This window comes from Piliocolobus tephrosceles, chromosome 6 (genome assembly GCF_002776525.5).
Source record: "Piliocolobus tephrosceles isolate RC106 chromosome 6, ASM277652v3, whole genome shotgun sequence".
Lineage (NCBI taxonomy): Eukaryota > Metazoa > Chordata > Mammalia > Primates > Cercopithecidae > Piliocolobus > Piliocolobus tephrosceles.
In genome coordinates this window covers 46,115,981-46,130,566 of record NC_045439.1, presented here as the reverse complement: position 1 = coordinate 46,130,566, position 14,586 = coordinate 46,115,981, and positions in this window count along the sequence as shown.

Here is a 14,586-nt window from a genome sequence, read left to right as displayed (position 1 = left end):
AAAATAAAAACTCATTTTAATGTTGTAGAACTATTTACAATAAATCACATTTACATCCTGCCTTTTCCTAAGTATAAGATCTCTCTCCCTCTCTCTCTGTCACAGACACACACACACACACACCAACATACACACACATTCGTGGAGTCTATTTCCCAACCTGGGTAGCTTATTTTTCACCTTACAGTATTGTAAACCTAGCTTCCTGTCTCTCCTTGCCTTGACTTAGGAATCAGATCAGAGATGCAGCTATATTTAGTACCACAAGGACACCTTTTGTAAGTCACGTGAGGTGATTCAGCTAGAACGAGCACTCTTCACTCCCAGGACAATCCCCTGATACCATAAAATGCTTGCTATAGCATGGCACTTCAGCTCTAGAAGAAAGCATCTGATTTCAAAGAGATTGAGTTCCACTCTGGAACTAATTATATCATTCGTTTTATGGATTTTTTTAAGTTGCTAGGTGTTTTAACTGGAGAAGGCTGGCGACTGAGAGAGAAACGTACTGGCAGAGATTCTGCCATGGGCACTTTAGCCACCTAATTAATTTTCAATAAAAACTCGCAATAGTTAATTTGCTCTAGACCCCAATGTAAATCAAACTGAGACAAATAGGTTAAAATTAGAAATGTGTGATGGAAACCATGTTTATGGTCAAAATTACCTTTCACCCTGGAAATAACACAGATTGACAGGGAAAGAAAATGAGACCACACAGGTTTTTGTTCAAAGAGACTCTTAAGTGAATTAAATATTTTATTAAGGGGAAACCTGGACCAAAAAAAAAAAGTATCCAGCATCTATGAAATGATGTTATTTTAATAAAAAGTAAAATTTTAAAAAGAGTTACGTTAAAAAATTAAGACATCACTTTCATTATACAAAGTTGTCTGGTACCCCCTTTTATTTTTTTCCCCAGGTTTAACATGATGTAGGGTATAATAGTAAAAATATTATAAAGTTATTAAGTTCCTGGGTCTTAGTTGGCAGACATACCCACCCAGCGCCACAGTCCTTCAGCTCCTATGTTCCAAAACATTACTTTCCAACATCGAGTAATCATTTTTACTTTTATGAGAACACAGACATAGATTTTTTATGATTTTATAATTATACTTCAATCCTCCAATTAAAATGCCAAGACAATATAGATATCTTTGGCCCAGTCTATTGGACAAATATTATTATTAAAGTTCCCTCCAGGATTTTATATTTGCAAAATATTTTATGGGCTTTAATCGTTTTAAATTGCCTTAACTTTGCCCATTTTCTACATGCCTCTCTGTTATTGCTCAGGCAACCCTTTCGTTTTAACCCACAAACTACTCATGTGATGCAAGGTGAAATAAGCTAATTTTTTAACATATTGGAATGTTAGTCTCAGTGATTGTTAGCTCTTTCCACATCCTTTGCTGAACATGGCAATTTAAACCACCCCTGGATTCTATTTTTATTTCACTTTTGCCAAGTTCACGAAGTAAATTCCCTCTTTCCCACTCAATCTGGCTTTTTTTCCTGCCCCAAAGGAATGATGTTGTCACTGTGATGTCTTCTAATGCACTATAAATGCCGTGATGAATTGGAGGCAGACTGGTTTCTTCTGAGTGGGAGTCCATTATCCTGTCAGAGTGTTCCTTTCCTGTAACTTAATTTTTATTGTAACAAATGACTAAGTACCAAAAAATGAAACAATGTGATGGGCCGATCTAAAGTGGCCTTCCTCTGATGGTAAGCGGAGCGGAGTGACAATTGTTTGCAGCTGCTTTCCAGAGGGCTCTCTGATGACATTCACTACCCAAATTGGAGTTATCAAAAGCATTTTCTGGGCGTTTATGGAAGATCTTCATTCACACTGACTGACTAACGATACCAATATAAATAAAATGCTTTGCAGAAGAGGTCATGTTAAGAATAAGAGTGGAAGAGACAGATTCTCAAACCTGGCTGCACATAAGAATCACCTGGAAATCTTGTTAAACTGAAATTCAGGGGCTCAGCTCCCATCAAAGAAGATGCCCGTTGAGTTTGCTGAGGTGGGACCTAGTAATAAGCATTTTAAACAAGCATTTCTGCTAAATCTGTTGAAGCAGTCACACACATTACACTGTGAGAAGCACTAGCCTAGAGCTCTGGTCAATTAGTCTTTTCAATAAATCTCCACTGCACACTTGACCTTTATTTTATAACAAAGCATTTTTTTTCCCGCTTGAATTTCTAACTAGGGTAGTTCACTCAAATCCTAGTTCCTATTTGAATATGATCTGTTCACAATTGGTCCATTTTCCCCTTGTTTGTTTTACAGATGAATAACCAACATGTCTGAAAGGTTAAAATCATCCATTACAGATGATGTGAGAATATTAATCTGGAATCCATCAATCCCCAGAAATCCAGTAAATTTGGCGTATAAGTGACCAAGCCTTTATCTGGACCAGAGAGTTCACAGATTTCACCATATTCCCAAATGTGTCTGTGACCCAGAAAAGATTAAGGACCAGTATCCTGGAAGTGAACAAATTTGGCCTCATTAGTGCAAAATTTCTGTATCAAATAAATGGTTTCAATGTCTAAATGGTATAACTGATTATATGTCTAAATAATATAACTGATATTAAGGTTCTAGTTTTACAGGTGATTAACATTTTACAATAAAAATAAAGCTAATTTCAACCCTTCTGAAATATTAGAATGTTGTTTGATATTTGAAGTTTAATATGTAGTGTAATTGCATTGTCCCAGAAGCACTGAAGTTTAATATGTAGTGTAATTGCATTGTCCCAGATTCTGTCCTTTGCTCCTAAATAAGAAACGTTTAGGAGCAAAGGACAGAATCACTAGGTTTTACCTCTATGAGTTTAAATGGAGTCTATTTTGGAGGCAGAGTGAAACTGAACAAATTCTAGAAAATCATGGAATCTCAGCATCAATTCTTCCATCTATTAAACATTTATTGAGGGCCCATCAAGAAAAATAAAAGCTATCATATGTTTATTGGAAGCTGAGGCTAGCAGATTTGTGAAATATCCCAGGTTCATCTAAACATATGCACACCTGTGAATTGTTATGGTGGCATTCTGTAGCCATTAAACTTTCAGTTGGAATAATTTCAGTAAATCACAGTTAACTTTATCAATCCATTTAAACTGTAAGAACAAAAGGATGATTTTTTTTCTTAAAAAATGTTTGAACATCACTTAGTTAAAAGGCTGGATGAGAGTGGGAGATGATTGTTGGGGAAAGAAGCAAAATAATAGGTTTGTGAGTAAAACCACAAATCCTTTAATCTATTGATTTCCACAGAAATAATGCTAACCTTTGTGGATAATCACAAAACATGAAATGAAAGACATGTCAAAGAAATATCAAATATTCTGGCTGTACCTAAACAACTTCTGGTAGGAAGACAAGATGTACTTTAAGGGATTTCCAAGTATTTCATTTTAATCACAAACCTTGAGGTGTTAAAGGGGTTCATGAGGTCTCAATTCATTGTCAACTAATTATCTTTAAGTTGTTGTCAGCACATTCTAATTATTATGCTCCTGTCAGCTCCACCACTGGGGGTGCACAATCCTAGAGTAATCAGTTCCAAAAACAATACCACCACCACCAAAAAAAACAAACAAACCAACAAACCCAGGGATGACTTACCTGGCTGCTGCTTAGTTTGCTAAACTAAACCATTGCCGTTTACTAAACCAACGCACACATGCACATGCAAAAAGCTTTTAGGAACTTTCATCTTTTTAAAAGGGCAAGGGAAAAAATCAATAAAGTGGTGGCCTGGCCAGCAGTAGGGAATAGTTGAAGCAGCATGGGTGGCTGAGCTGTATGAGAAACAGATGTAAGCTCTCTGGGAATTGGGCAGGCATTTCTCTTTACAGCCAAATCAACCAGCCAATAGAAGGCAATTAATGTCCCTACCATCGGTCACCCACCCATTCCCAAAAAGATTATTTGGTGTGGCTGCTGAGGCCAAGAGCAGAAAGGGGCATCCACCCAGCTGGAGAACATATGATTTGGGCTCACACTTCACCCAAGTCATTTTCTTAAATATGATTTATTTCGAGGTCTGAATCAGCAGGGAAGGGCTCTCTTGCTGTTCTGACTTGGCACATTCTACCATCAGACAAGTCTAAATTCATCTGTTGCCATTTACATCCATATCTTTTTTAAAAAATTTATTTTTCTTGGCCTTGGAATCCTTTTAGAGTTGGTAAAAGACACGGATCTGACACAAAAGGATTCTTGCTGGTATAGAGTTAGGTATTACAGAGTTAAGGATTTTGAATGATTCAACTCCTTTGGAAAACCGGCAGTTTCTCATAAAGATAAACAGGCATCCACCTTACAACTCAGCAATTCCAGTCCTAGGTATTACCTGAGAGAAATCAAAAGATATGTCCACAGAAATAATCATTTAAGAATATTCAGAGCAGCACTGGGCATGGTAGCTCACCCCTATAATCCCAACACTTTGGGAGGCCGAGGCGGGTGTATCATGAGGTCAGGAGTACATGACCAGCCTGGCCAACATGGTGAAACCCGTCTCTACTAAAAATACAAGCTGGGCGTTGTGGCGGGCGCCTTTAATACCAGCTGCTCGGGTGGCTGAGGCAGGAGAATCGCTTGAACCTGGGAAGTGGAGGTTGCAGTGAGCCAAGATCGGCACCACTGCACTCCAGCCCAGTGACAGAGTGAGACTCTGTCTAAAAAAAAAAAAAACAACAACAACAACAACAAAAGAATATTCAGAGCAGTATTAGCAGCATTACTCATAATAGCTCCAAACTGGAAACAGCCCAGACGTCCATTCACAGTAGAAAGGAAGGATAACCAAGTTGCATATTCATACAACAAAACACTACTCAGCAATAAAAAGGAATGAACTACAGATACACAGCATGATAGAGAATCTGAAAAGCCTCGTGGTGATCAAAAGAAGCTGGATATAAAAGAATACAAGCAGTATGATTCATTTATATGAAGTCTACAAATGGGCAAAATTAATCTACAGTGAGAGATGTCAGAAGTCAGAAAGAAATGGCCTTTGGTAAGGGGATAATTGAGTGGGATGGGACACAAAGAAACTTTTTGGGGTGATGGGAATAGTCTATATCTTGTTTTGAATCATGATTATGTTTGTGACTACAGTGGACAAAATGCATGGAGCTGAACACCTAAGATCTGTACATGGCATTGTATGAAAATCATGTCTCAAGGTTTTTAAAAATTGAAAAGCGAAGGATTTTTCTAAACCCAGATGATGCAACAGAAAAAAAAAAATGAGGAAATCAAAAAATAGGGAAAATGGGAGGGGCGAGTGGATGATGCTGGGGAAAACCAAATTAATTAAGGATAAGGATACATATCAATGTATGTAGAAATACCCAGCCATCTACCTAAGATTTTCTCGAGTGCTTACTAAAGGCCTAATACTGTGTTAATCACTTAAATATACATTATCTCATTTAATCTTCTTTTTCTTTGACCCTCCAGTACACAGAATTGGATTAATCATATTCCTTGGTTCATGACATATTCTCATCATTGGTCCATTTGTGGCTAGTTTGCTAGTTTTATTTAGTTGACTACTTATTTTTGTTCATTATATGTGTTCACAAACCCGCTGCTCCATCACAAACTAGCACCTTGACTATAACCAGTTATCTCCCTATTTGATCCTCTCTCCCTCCCATTCTCCCTTATTCCCTCTCATTCAAAGTAATCATCACAAAACCTTGTGTTTATCATTCTTTTTCTTTTTTGCATATGATTCTATTGCTGCTGTATGAACTCATGAACATATAGACTTCAATGTTATTTAGCTTTAACTTTATGAAAAAATATGCTATACATAATCTTCGGAGATTTATTTTTTCCTTTAATATTATATTGCTAAGATTCATTTATATTATTGTGTGTTTCTGTATCATTTAATCTTTACTACAACCTTGTAAAATTGGTGTTACTGTCCACATTTATGGAAGATGAAGTTGAGGCTCAGAGAAGTTGATTAATATGCCTAAGGACACACAGCTAGGAAGGGGCAGAGGCAAGATTCAAAGCTGGATCTCTTAACCAATATACTACACTGCCTTCTCAATTCTATTGCCAATTATCTATAGCCATATATCTATCTATACCTATTTGTATCCATATCCATTGCTGTACATATTTATATATAAGCATAAATGTCTCCAGGTAATAGAATACAAAATAATCAGTCAAGTTCATCTAATTATGCATTGTTATACCCTGATAGAGAAATATGAACACATGCCTATAACTTCAAGGGTCAAGTCCTCTAAAATTTAAGATATACAAGCAGGTAGTGTCTAAGGAAAAGCATCTGAAGTCAGAGTAGTGTATGTGTGTGTGTACGCACGCGCACATGCAGTTTCTGGAGAGTGTCTAAGAACAACATCCTTATTTTATTTAATCTCATATGCTAAAAGGGCAAATGCATGGGCATTGTTTAACTGAGTCCTTGCTCTGCACCTTATAACAGTATACCAGAGGCCATGGAAACTGAATCACCCTCTCAGGATGCCGTTACAGCCAAGCAGAATCTCATTAAAAATCAATTCCTCGGGTCCATAAAGCCAGTTTATTTTATCTTCCTGGAGTGCCTGCTGCTAGCAGTTACACAGTTCCATTGTGTGGCAGTCTTGTCTGTTAAGAACATTGCACAAAACGGCTATTTAAAGATTTTCCATTTTTATGTTAAACTTTATAATTTTACAGTAGTTTAAGTTTACAGGGTTTGCTTTTCAAGCTTAGGGTATCTTGTTACATGGGTTGGAAGTAGCATTGCCAGTCCTAACGTTCCACTAATTAAATATTTGCCTTTATAAACTAGATGTTGTCCAATGTGAATGTGCAGATTTAATTGGGCAGCAGGGCTCCTGAGCTAAGAAAGCCTGATTTGGCCAATTTCAGCAATTTCTCGTTCATTGCCACTTTCTGACTGTTGAATTGTGCCTAGAGCCTTCACTAGTAGTAACACAAAAATCAGCTAGGGAATTTGCTCTTTGCGATAACCCTAATTCAACTATCTCCAAATATCTAAGAAATCAATATCAGCCAAATTTTATAAATGGGGAGTTGAAAGCACATAGAGATTTAGTGACCTGTACAGGTCACCCTGAATGAGCAACACAGGCAGAAGAAATTGGAGAGGCTACTCTGGCCCCATCTGGAATCTTTTAACTCTTTTGACCCCCTTCAGCGGGCTTCAGGGCTCACTGATTTCAAAGATCAGTGACCTTTTTGGGATAGTGCTTGGCAGTGAAACAGAGAGGGTTGAATTCCTTAGATTTTGGCTACTGTGGTCCATGACGCAGTTTGAGGTTGTTTTTTAGAAGAGTCTGTGCTGTTAGTGAGGAGAGTAAGGAGGAATGGGGAATGGTGTATTGGGCTGGGATTGAAATAGGAAGATGTTTAAGTGATCTTAAAACACAGTCACCCAGTGTTCCTTCCCTACCATGTGTTGGAGACTAGCATAAGCATGTCATTACATTTTATTTTAAAGGTTAGAAGTTGACATTAGAAGGAAACAAATCCAAAACAATCCTCAACATAAGCTTTTTCAAATTCTCAGTGGAAAATAACAGGGTTATCCTCTGTTATGAACCCTTGCAATTTTGACAATTGTATTTCTCCTCAAGAAACCATCCCAGGCGGGTGCGGTGGCTCATGTCTGTAATCCCAGCACTTTGAGAAGCCAAGGTCGGCAGATTGCTGGAACTCAGGAGTTCAAGACCAGCTTGGGCAACATATTGAAACCCTGTCTCTACAAAAAATACAAAAATTAGCCAGGCATGGTGGTGAGCAGCTGTAGTCCTAGTTACTTTGGAGGTTGTGGTGGGAGAATCTCTTGAGCCTGGAAGGCGGAAGCTGCAGTGAGCCAAGATCACGCCATTGCACTCCAGCCTGCGTGACAGAGCATGACCTGGTCTCAAAAAACAAAAACCCTCACTTTACAGAGGAGACACAGAACATTAAATAACTTTTCCAGGTCACATACTTAGGTATTGGCAGAAAATGGACCATCACTCAGGATCACCACCTTCCAAGCCAGTGCTTCTCTCTGTCACCCCTCTGCCACTAAGAGCACCTTTAATAAGCCCTACACCAAATCGTCTTTGAATTTAGAGTCATTTTAGTCTGGGCTTGAAAACATAAAACTGAAATATTGCTACATTACTGTACAGTGCTAATGTTTGCTTAGGATGAGACTGGGCTAGGAGAATAAGATCTAGGGAGAACTCCAAATAAGAGCCCCCAGCCGGGTGCAGTGGCTCATACCTGTAATTCCAGCACTCTGGAAGGATGAGGTAGGAGGATCACTTGAGGTGAGGAGTTCAAGACCAGTCTGGCCAACATAGCAAAACCCCGTCTCTACTAAGAATACAAAAATTAGCCAAGCATGATGGTGTGCGCCTGTAATCCTAGCTACTCTGGAGGCTGAGGCAGAAGAATCACTTGAACCTGGGAGGCAGAGGTTGCAGTCAGCTGAGATTACCCCCAAGAATATGAAAAGGGATTCTCCAAGAGGGAGAAAGAGTTTTAAAGACTACTGAAGCTTTTAGAAAAATTATAGGTCCTTGGCTGGACACAGTGGCTCATGCTTGTAATCCTAGCACTCTTGGAGGCTGAGGTGGGTGGATCACTTGAGGTCAGGGGTTCGAGACTAGCCTGGCCAACGTGGTGAAACCCTGACTCTACTAAAATTACAAAAATTAGCTGGGTGTGGTGGCGTGTGCCTGTAATCTCAGCTACTCAGGAGGCCGAGGCAGGAGAGTTGCTTGAACCTGGGAGGCAGAGGTTGCAATGAGCTGAGATTGTGCCACTGAACTCCAGCCTAGGCAACAGAGTGAGACTCCATCTCCAAAAACAAATAAATAAATAAAAATTATAGGTTCAGAAAGTATGCAGTGATAAATAGCCCCTGAAGCTGCATAAAGCAAGAAGGTAAGAACATTTTTAAAAGCAAGGAACTTCTGAAGGTGCATAAAAAGTAAAGTGCATTGCAGGGAACCATAGGAAAATCATTCATGAGCCTCCGAATCAGTGGCTTGACCCGGCACTGAAACATGGATCTTGAGCAAAGACAGATGGAAACTTGTTTTACAAAGGACCACGAGAGGAATTGTCTCATAAGAATGTGTAGCTAGAAATGGCTTTATGTACCTGGTTCATCTATATGCCTGCTACTGCACCTATTTGTGTACATTTTATGCTAATAGAGGCCCTAAAACTGATGTAAGAATCTGTGTACACTAAAAAAAATTCTGATTCCCCGAACTTTGCTGAAACGGAGCCTAGGGAGGGAGATGAGGAGATGGGCATGGGTGATAGGGAACAAGAAACACAGTTTTTGAAGGAAAAGCAAAAACTTCATTCCTTGGGCGGGATGGTAGAGGGTGGGGTTGAAGGGAGTCTTCAACCACGCCAAGTCTAAACAGACTGGGAGGCTTTTATTTGGAACTCTCCTTTGGTAACGTTTTATCACAGCATGGTTTCCATTCTTGGCAGAGAAAAGGACCTGGAGGCTTCAGAACTGGCTCAGTCTTCACTCTGACAATACGTTCACAATAATGGAAGACATCTTTTCCCTATAACTTTGAAAAACATGAAAGCAGATATTGGCTCTGAGTATGTCTGATAGTCTAACTTTATTTCCTGTCAACAGAAATAACTGTGATTTATATGTGGTCATCAACTTCACACACTCACAGACAATTCAGATTGAGAGAGTACAGCGAGATGTAATGCTCAGAGCCGTGATGTATGCCTATCCAGCAAAGCTTCCCGGTCCAAGGAGACCTCAGGGACTGAGAAAGGCTCTTTAATATTCTCACTCTTCTGAGACTCTATACCCAAGTGCATCCTTCCAGTGAGGTATATTACATGGGCTTCAGACGAACTACATGTCATCTTTGATCTCTGAGCCCCTCATCTACCCTTCTTGTGAACCTAAAGGTTGGTTGGACTGAATCCAATAATTATAGTGAGATGCTGAAGGCTGAGGAGCTGATTTATGTTGGCATCCAGTACACTGTTTTATTCTTTTAGTATTCGTTTACATCAGAGGAGTGAGAGCATTTTAAAAATTACATTTTCTTCTCAGAATGGATTGATAGCGCAGACAGTGGAAATTGAGTGCATACACCTTTTCAGTTAATGCCATCTTATGTCATCTGGTTTTGAATTCAAAAGCATTTTTTTCCACCGTCCTGTTGTTATACTGTATAATTTATTGAATTTAAGATGTCTAGAATCATAAGATGCACCATTACTTTATGTACCACTAAGAAAGAAAATGCTGCCAATTAAAATATCATCTAATAATTTTTCACATTTAAGGTTTTTGTACTTTATCCTTATTAAAAGGGTTCTTTTATATTTGTTTAGATAGATTTTTCTTATGTATCATGCTTCTGCTGACATGACAAGAAAAATATATTTAAAATAAACTAAGGTTTATTTTGGCTAAGATTTTCCTAAAATTCCTTCATGTTCAGAGTCCAACTCTTCAGAATCCCTTAGAGACCGAATCTTCAATGTCTATGTTATCGTACACAATGCAGTGTTTTACCCCAAAATATGACAATACTGCACAATGACAACTACATCCTGACCATTACCTGACTGACAGCGAGTCTAAGTGCCAGCAATTGTAAAATGCCATGGATTGTGAGAAGCCAAGACTTTGAGATACATCCTGATTTTAGAAATGTTAAAATGTAGGGGGGAAAGTGCAGCTTAGACTGGAAGAAATATTTGTTTTGGTATTAAAGACTGGTACCAGATTCACTTACACACAATTTAAAAATAGTTTACAAAAATTTGTATTTTTGGCCGGGTGCGATGGCTCACACCTGTAACCCCAGCACTTTGAGGGGCCGAGGCGGGTGGATCACCTGAGGTCAGGAGTTCGAAACCAGCCTGGCCAACATGGTGAAACCCCGGCTCTACTAAAAACACAAAAAAATTTAGGTGGGCATGGTGGCGCATGCCTGTAATCCCAGCTACTTGGGAGATGAGGCAGAAGACTTGCTTGAACCCAGGAGGTGGAGGTTACAGAGAGCCGAGATCTTACCATTGCACTCCAACCTAGGTGACAGGGCAAGACTCTGCCCCCCACCAAAAAAATTTATTTCTTAGGTTCAATATCAACCTCAGAAAAGTAGGAAAAGTGTAAATCATTCCCACCTGAAGCTTTTTGCTTTGATTGAATGACTGTTCCAGGATAAGCAATTCAAAGCAATTCATAGAATGCTAACTGGGCATACTTAATTTCGCTTCTAGAAATACTCTGGAGGCTTTCTGCTCCAGAAAGAAGTGACTATTGTGAGTGTATCAGTCAGTCCATTAAGCTGTGAGTCAGTTTCATACAGTTCCTGGGAAAGGCATCTGCCAATATTTATCGGTCTTCCGCTTAAAAAGAAAAACACAGTTTCAAAAATAAAAAGACATATTCTTTGTATTTGGCAAAGGCATTTGGTGGCAAGAAGAAAAGTGGCAGTCTTTTCCATTTTTTGTGCCTGTGCTTATGACAAAGTAAATGACGTGTACTTTTCCAACGTTAGAGCCAAGAATTTTTTCTTTATGACATAGTTGTAAAACTAACACATTTGTGAAAAAGTTTTTTTGGAGAAAAAAGGGAAATTTGTAGTAACCACTAGAATTATATTGCAGAAAATATTGTTATTTGAATAAAAATTAAATTTTTTGATCACTTAATCGGAATGTATAGAAAGTCACAGAATCATCATAAAATTTATAAACATCCAAACTTTATTTACTCTCAGGAAATTTAATTAATTAATTAATTAATTTTTATCTAAGTTTTAAGTTCAGGGGTGCACGTGCAGGTTTGTTACACAGGTAAACTCACTTTATGGGGGTTTGTTGTACAGATTATTTCATCACCCAGGTATTAAGCCTAGTACCCATTAGTTATTTTTCCTGATCTTCTCACTCCTCCCACCCTCACCCTCTGATGGGCCCCAGTGTGTATTGTTACCCTCTATGCATCCATGTGTTCTCATCCTTTAGCTTTCACTTATAAGTGAGAACGTACACTATTTGGTTTTCTGAGGAGCTTTAATTTTTTTAGCTACTATTTCACATGCATGTATACAATCGCTTAAGAGCAGACTTTTTTTTTTGGCTGTTATTTGCATTAGACCCAAAGGTAATTAAATGCTAGTGATTCTGTCTATGTCCAGTGGAGGGCAGTAGGGCACATCTTTAGAAACGGGATTTTCATTACAGATTGGACCGACATCAGCCTGAGAAATCATACACTGCTTTCCGTGTCTCTGCAGTCAGGCTCCGGCCACAGGCCCCGTCAGGGGCAGCAACGCCACGGCGAGGTGACTTCAGGGGGCCAGGTGGCAAGAGTTGAATCTTTTTCTCAGTTCTGTAGAACGTCCTTCCCCAGCCCCCCCGGTGTACAGCACAGGAAAAATGCAAGACTCTATGACATGCAAAGGGGCTGGCACTGAGCCTACTGCTTGGCCGCTGAGTTTACCTTTGGTAGTAAATTTGAGGAAATGTGGCTAAAATGTACTTATTCCCTTCCCAAGATTTCTGTCTTGGGGTTAATTTCTACTTAGATTGCATGGCCTCCCGCTTTCTGCTCTGATGAAAGACAATGAGGTTGGGCACGGTGGCTCACACCTGTAATCCCAGCACTTTGGGAGGCCAAGACAGGAGGATCACTTGAGGCCAGGGATTCGAGACCAGCTCGGCCAATGTAGTAAGACCCTTGTCTCCACAAACATTTTTTAAAAAGAAAAAAGACAATGAGAAGATGTCATGGCTTTGGTGCTATGGGTATCCAGTAATACAAAAGCCATCTCTCCACACTAGCAGTGGCCAGGGTTTTGCCTCCTTCATACGGTGTCTATACTCATCAAAACTGCAAGGGGACTTACCTGCAGGGGTGCCTGTGTTCTTCTGAACTTTTCATTAAAATGAAGTGCACTGGGCAGTAGTCCACCTAATGTCATTTTTGTTTTTCAACTTAAAGAAAACACATTTTAAAATTATCCACATTTCTTAATGAGGTCGCAAATGCTTAGGAATGAATTATTCTAACCTTGTGCATTACTTGAGTCCATAGAAGCACTGGATGCAACACAGAAAAAAGTAGATTCTAAAGGTATCATGATGTGATGGCTTACACCTGTAATTCTAGCACTTAGGGAGACTGAGGAGGGAGGACTGCATAAGGAGTTGAAGGCCAATGAGGCCCACATAGCAAGACCCTGTCTCTACAAAAAAAAATTTAAAAATTAGCTGGGTGTAATGTCACATGGCTGTAGTTCATGCTACTCGGGAGGCTGAGGTGGGAGGATCACTTGGGCCCAGGAGGTCATGGCTGCAGTGAGCTGTGATTGCATCACCGCACTGCAGCCTGGGTGGCAAAGTAAGACTCTGTCTCAAAAAACAAAAACACAAACAAGTGAAGGTGTCATGAAAGTGTAAGTCTTAGACTCCCTGCCCACATTTTCATCAGCACAGAGTAAATCCCCCAGACTGTTATTATTTTATCAGTGCTAAAGTGTGTATAACAATGTATGCACAACTTAAGGAATAATAGCAAGATGGACACTAGTGTACCCACCTCCCACAGTATACCAGTACTTTGATACACCTGTTTGCTCTCCCTGCCGCCATTCACCCCTTCTCTCCCAGGGGTAACCACTCTCCTAAATCGTTATCTTTTCTGTGTTTTTCATTATAGTATGAATTTCTCTCTATGCTGTTCCATTGGTCTACTTGTCTACCCCACACTAAAATCAACCTGTCCAAGTCACTGAAGCTTTCCAATTAAGTCTTCACTTCTGGTAGGTCAAGTGAAATCCCCCTCCACCTTCTCACACCTTCAACTCCAGTTCTTTTTCAGGGCTGTCTTGACTGTTCTTGTTCCTTCACAGATTAGTCTTAACATTCATGATTAATCATTATTTGCATAAAAACTAAAAGAAAATTAGAGGATGAGAAGTTGACTCCTTTAGCGAGCGTCTCAGTCGCCCAACCTGGTTTAAATTCTGGCTCTCCTTACTACCTGTGCTTCCTTAGACTAGTAATTTAACCTCTCTGAAGTTGGCTTCCTCATCTGTGAAATGCAGTTAATATTAGCACCTACTTCATAGGATTGTTGTGAGGAATACAATGTGATAGGCAAAGCACTTAGAACATTGCCTGGAAAGTGCTCAACAAATGGCAGCTATTTGTTTTGTCATTGCTGACTTGAATAGCCAGGGAGCTTCTGAAGTCACACTGCCCTCAGCTGGAATCCTGGCTGTCCCCAACCAGCCAGCTGCATAACACTGGACCAGTTTCTTTCTCCAAACCTCTGTTTCTGAATTTGCATAATGGGGATAATATTAGGGATGTTTAAAGATGACGTGAGAAAACCAAGGGAAATCACTTAGTGTGATGTCTGGTAAGCTATATGTGCTCAACACAATTTTAAGTAGATTTCTTTCTTCCTCTTCCTCTTCCTCCTCTTCTCCTTCTCCTTCTCCTTCTCCTTCTCCTTCTCCTTCTCCTTCTCCTTCT